This window comes from Sceloporus occidentalis, unplaced genomic scaffold, assembly GCF_023333645.1.
Source record: "Sceloporus occidentalis isolate IW3139 unplaced genomic scaffold, rSceOcc1.0.p SCAF_31, whole genome shotgun sequence".
Lineage (NCBI taxonomy): Eukaryota > Metazoa > Chordata > Lepidosauria > Squamata > Phrynosomatidae > Sceloporus > Sceloporus occidentalis.
The window spans coordinates 7,666,560-7,671,974 of record NW_028317011.1 but is presented as its reverse complement, the minus strand read 5'-3'; the positions used below and the strand labels follow the sequence as shown (position 1 = coordinate 7,671,974).

General features: G+C 47.2%; 1 pseudogene; it reads left to right on the top strand.

Annotated features, from left to right (window-relative positions):
- Window positions 1–1,564: 1,564 nt before the first annotated feature.
- LOC149298799 (uncharacterized) lies at window positions 1,565–4,805 on the top strand (annotated as a pseudogene).
- The last annotated feature ends 610 nt before the right edge of the window (window positions 4,806–5,415 follow it).

Sequence of the window (5,415 nt, the reverse complement as noted above, 5' to 3'; positions counted from 1 at the left end):
AGAGGTCCTTTACGGCTGAGTGATTGTGCTGCCTCAAGACGCCCCTCCACCCAGTGGAGAACGCAAGTGGGGGTAGTTGGTGTGCTAAGTAAGAGGGCCCTACCGCCCTCAGACACGGATGTTTTCTATCTTCTGAAATTAATAAAGCTGTCACTAACTACTGCCTGGGCAGCTGAGGGACAAAGATTGAAGGTTAACGGTGATTTGGTGTGGTGACTTTACTGGCCTGCTGCTCTGTGCAACGCTGGTTTAGGATCCGCATCTTATCTCAAGGGCGTGTTCCAAAGCTGCAGCTGGTTTGTTTCTCTATGACAAATACTACTAGCCTAGAGGACACTGTACTTTTGTGGTTTTGCCTAGATGATATTCGAGGACAAGTACTTTTAGGAGTTCTTAGTTTGTTGGTTGTTGTTTGGCTTTGTTGGAAGATTTGGAGAGATCAGAAGAGGGGATACGTGGTGTGGGAATTTCCCTGACAGCCACAGCCATAAGGTATAGCCGCTGGTATACTGAGAGAAGTGGGTAAGAGTCCCGTCCATCATAGCCGGGCTATGGGAAACAGTTGCGGCATACGTGTGTCTGGCCGATCACCAGATAAAAGGGACGTCCTATCTCTCCTTCTACCCCACAAGAGGAGATGAAGTTAAAATATGGCAAGTGGGTCAGCAAGCAGTTACCTAAATGGTACAAGCTGACTAGGGGCATGGATTTGTGTATTCCTAAAGAGGGAACCTTTGATGTAAGTTGTTGGGTTCACCTTTATAAAAATTACAAGTCTAAACTTACAGAGCCAAGTGAGAAGGCCGCCTGGTCAAGGTGGATAGTAGAGGCCCATAAGAGACAGCAAAAGGCCCTAGGCATTTTTACAGTGGGCACTAAGGCCCAGAGTATAAACCAGTCAGGAGATAGTGGGCAGCTTGAGGAGGAGGAGGAAGAGATGGTTAACATAGAACAGCTTGCAATTTCTCTTTTGGAGCCCGCTACAGTGGATCCAGAAGTCCCTGATTCAAGTACCCAGAGCATTCCATCAGCCCCTGGGGCAGGATTTAATGTGCCTACTGGCTCATCAGACCCTGGGGCAAGACCCAAAGTGCGTCCTGGTCCATCAGACCCTGGGGCAAGATCTAGAGTGTCTTCTAGTTCAGCTGGGATATATCCCACTGGAGATCTGACACTCTTGAGTAACCCTCCCCCTCCAGCGTATGTTGAACCCAGCCTTAATGCAGTTACCCCTGAATTTGTACCTCCCTGCTCACAGCCCGCTGTGTGGGAAGAGCTATCTGCCCCTGGGGGAGGAAGGGTTTTCTGTGGTGTAGAGGATGAACTTTTGATTACTCCCAAGATAAACCAGGATGAGGTCCGTACAATAACTGAGCAGCATACGCTGCCCCAGGCCTCAGTCTACCCTGTCAGGGAGCAATTAATACCTGCTGCAAATGGTCAGGTAGAAAGAAGGGTCACCCAGCACGTCCCGTGGACACCTGGGGAGATGAAGGGATTCCTTTCATCTGTTCCTAAGCCACGAAACAATCCCTATGGGTTTGCAAATGAGTTGTATAACATCATGGTCAGTTACAACCCCACATGGAGAGACTTGCTGCAGATAATAAAATCGACAGCTGGTCCAATTGACACAGCTGCTATCTGCACAAAGCTCATCCTACCCCTAAACCCATCTGAGCAGGAGAATAGTCCCCAAAGGGCATTGGAATATGTCAACCAGATCAAGGACAAAATTGGAGAGATTTTTCCTCCCCAGTCCTGGATCCGGGTGACAAACATTCAGCAAAAGGTGAAAGAAACAGTAGAGGACTATTTTGAGAGGTTTAGGCAAGTTGTAGAAGAGGCAGGAGGGAGTTTGGAGGATCAAGGTATGGGAAAGATGTTAACTGCAACTCTGGTGTCTGGACTGAATAGAGAAATCCATGACAAACTAGTCTCTGCTCATGCCGACTGGCGTGACAAGTCAGTCCCAGCATTAATGAGCCTAGCCAGCTCAATCCAGAGAGGTATACAAGAGGTGCAGGAGAAGAGAGTTCAGAAAGTAATGGTGATTGACACAACAGGACAACCACAAGAAATAAAACCTAGAAGGGAAAGGAAATGGGATCCCACTAGAGTAAAATGTTTCAAATGTGACAAAGTGGGACACCTTGCAAGAAATTGCAGGACATCAAGGAGGAGAGAGCAGGGGGATAATTGACGGGGAGGGCTTCCAGTGTTACCAGTCATATCTGAGAGTAGGGGGGGTGATGCCTTTGTCCGCCTGACCCTCCCTGAAATGCCTTTTCATGCATTGGAGTGTTTGGTGGACACTGGAGCAGCCCGTAGTGTTCTTAAAAAAATCCGAAGCCCCCTACTTAAAGACCACAGGATCAATTGATGCTGTAGGACTGGGAGGTAAGACCCTTGCATTAAAAGAAACAGAAATTGTCCCTGTAAATATAGGTCCAGTAAACACCTCACTCTCCTTTATCCTCAGTGATTCTGTTCCCTGCAATTTGTTGGGAAGGGATGCACTGATGAAGTTAAGGGCAAACATACAGTACACAGAGGAAGGGCCCATTGTGACTACACCGGTGGGATCAGAGGACTATAACACTTTGGAAAGTTTGATCCCTCTGATGGCAGTCCGTAACCAACTTGATCAGGAAATCCCCCCTGAACTAAAAAGTGTTCCCCAAGGTGTCTGGGCTAACAAAGGTGATCCGGTGGGCCTGATAAAACAAGCAGACCCAGTGGTCATCAAGCTCAGACCTGATGCCAAATTACCCAGGGTTCCCCAGTACCCTCTCAGCCTGAAGCAAATAAATGGTATTAGAGGCCAAATAAAATCTTTTGTAAGCCAAGGAATATTGGTCCCTATAAAATCCCCAGTAAACACACCACTGTATCCAGTGGCAAAACCTGGAAGACCAGGTCAGTTTAGAGGACACTAAGGGCAGTAAACAAAATAATCCAAGAAGATGCCCCTCTTGTCCCAAATCCCCACACAATCTTGGGAGAAATCCCACCGGATGCCTCCTGGTTTAGTGTGATAGATTTGGTTGATGCTTTCTTTTGCATTCCTGTGCACCCTGATTCCTGGTATCTATTTGCATTCTCATTTGAGGGTCAGCAGTATGCCTGGACCAGGTTGCCACAGGGGATGGTCTCTTCGCCGACAGAATTTGGTCAGGCTATGAAACATGTGTTGGATAGGTGGCAGCCGCCACAGGGGGTCACCATCATACAGTATGTTGACGACTTACTAGTCACGTCCCCTTCAAAGGAAATGTGTGTCAGTGCCACCGCTTCACTGCTTTCCCATCTGTACACTGAGGGATGTAAGGTATCCCCCAGTAAATTACAGTTTTGCCAAGAAAAAGTTGTCTTCCTAGGCCATTGTATTTCACGGGGCTCTAAACATATCACTGCAAATAGAGTCTCTGTAATACAGAAAGCGCCGTACCCACAGAATGCCAAACAGATCAGAGCCTTTCTGGGACTAGTGGGCTATTGTAGACAATGGATACCAAACATGTCTGAGCTCGCTGCCCCCTTATACGCTCTGACCACTCGAACAGGACATATAGCGCTGTCTGAGGAGGAAAAACAGGCTGTAGATAGCTTGAAAGGTGCTATACTCAGCGCTCCCTCATTAGCACTCCCCAACTATAACAAGCCGTTCTATCTATTCTGTCATGAACAGGAGGGACAGGCGTCAGGAGTGCTTACTCAGAAATACGGGGGAAGACAGAAGCCAGTGGGGTACTTCAGTGCCAAGCTGGATTCTGTTATTTCAGCAGGAGCTGCATGTGTAAAATCGGTAGCCGCAGCAGCCTTGTTGGTGGAAAAGACAGCTGATATTGTTCTTGGAAATCAGCTGTTTCTTCTGGTTCCACATGCTGTACAAGCAGTCCTTCAAAGTCTGACTACCAGGCATCTCTCTGCTGCCAGGTTGACTAAATACGAGATATCTTTGCTGGCACCATCTAACATCACTATACTCAGGTGCAGTGTGTTAAATCCAGCTACCCTTTTGCCGCTCCAAACAGGTGAGGATGGGGGGGACATTGAGCATGATTGTGAGCATGAAGTAGAGGCTTTCTACACCCCTCCCAATCCTGTGCTGGATGAACCTATCCCCAATGCTGAAATGACCCTCTATGTGGATGGGTCACGACAACAAAGACCAGAGGGGGGGTTTGCTGCTGGCTTTGCAATAGCAGACGACACCTCTGTTGTGTATTCTGAGACCCTAGATCCTAGTGTGCATTCTGCCCAAAGTGCAGAGTTGCTAGCATTGATTAAAGCCTGTGAGCTGGCAGAGGGTAAAATTGTGAACATCTACACAGACTCCCGTTATGCCTACGGCGTCCTGCATGACTTTGGCTTTTTGTGGGAACACAGGGGGTTTCTAACCTCCAGTGGAAAGGTGGTAAAACACGCAGACCTCATACATGACCTACTAGACAAGGTGAAACTACCTAAATCTATAGCTGTTATTAAATGTCAGGCGCATCAGCGAGCAACAGATCCTATCACTATGGGTAATAATAGGGCTGACGAAGCAGCCAAAAAGGCAGCCCTTATGCTTCTCCGAGAGTCACTTAACAATGATGAGCATTTGACAATGGATACTCTCGTGAATTTACAGCAACAGGCAAGCACCCAGACTCACAGGAAATGGGGAAACCTAGGCTGTAAGCAAGAGAATGATGTTTGGAAACATGAGGATGGTAGATTGTGTGCACCTCCAGCTTTGTACCCTCTTTTGGCGAATATATCTCATCTCCCCTCTCATATTTCCAAAGGGGGAATGATTACCACTGTCAATAAGTTCTGGGTTGCACCAGGCTTTCCACAATTCGCAACAGATTGGTGTGCAAAATGTATGATTTGTGCAAAGCACAATCCGGGTAAACTGACTAAGGTACAGATGAAACACCTTGTAAGACCTGATTACCCATTTCAGAGACTGCAGATAGACTACATTCAGTTACCTAAGTGTGGTGTCTATGAATATGTCCTGGTATGTGTGGATATGTTTTCCTCTTGGGTAGAAGCTTGGCCTGTTGCCAAGGCAACAGCGGCAGTGACAGCTAAGAAACTAATAGCTGAAATTGTGTGTAGATACGGCCTACCTGAGACTGTGGAATCAGATAGAGGGACACACTTTACTGGGCAGGTCTTTGCAGAGATGCTGAAAGGGTTACAGATTAACCAACACCTACATACTCCATACCACCCACAAGCATCAGGGAAGGTTGAAAGAGCAAATGGTGTTTTGAAAAATAAAATAGCTAAGATCTGTGAGCAAACGAAACTTACTTGGGTACAAGCCTTACCTTTAGCCCTTTTTGCAATAAGGCACACTCCAAAGGGAACACATAGACTTTCACCGTTTGAAATTCTGTTTGGCAGGCCACCTCT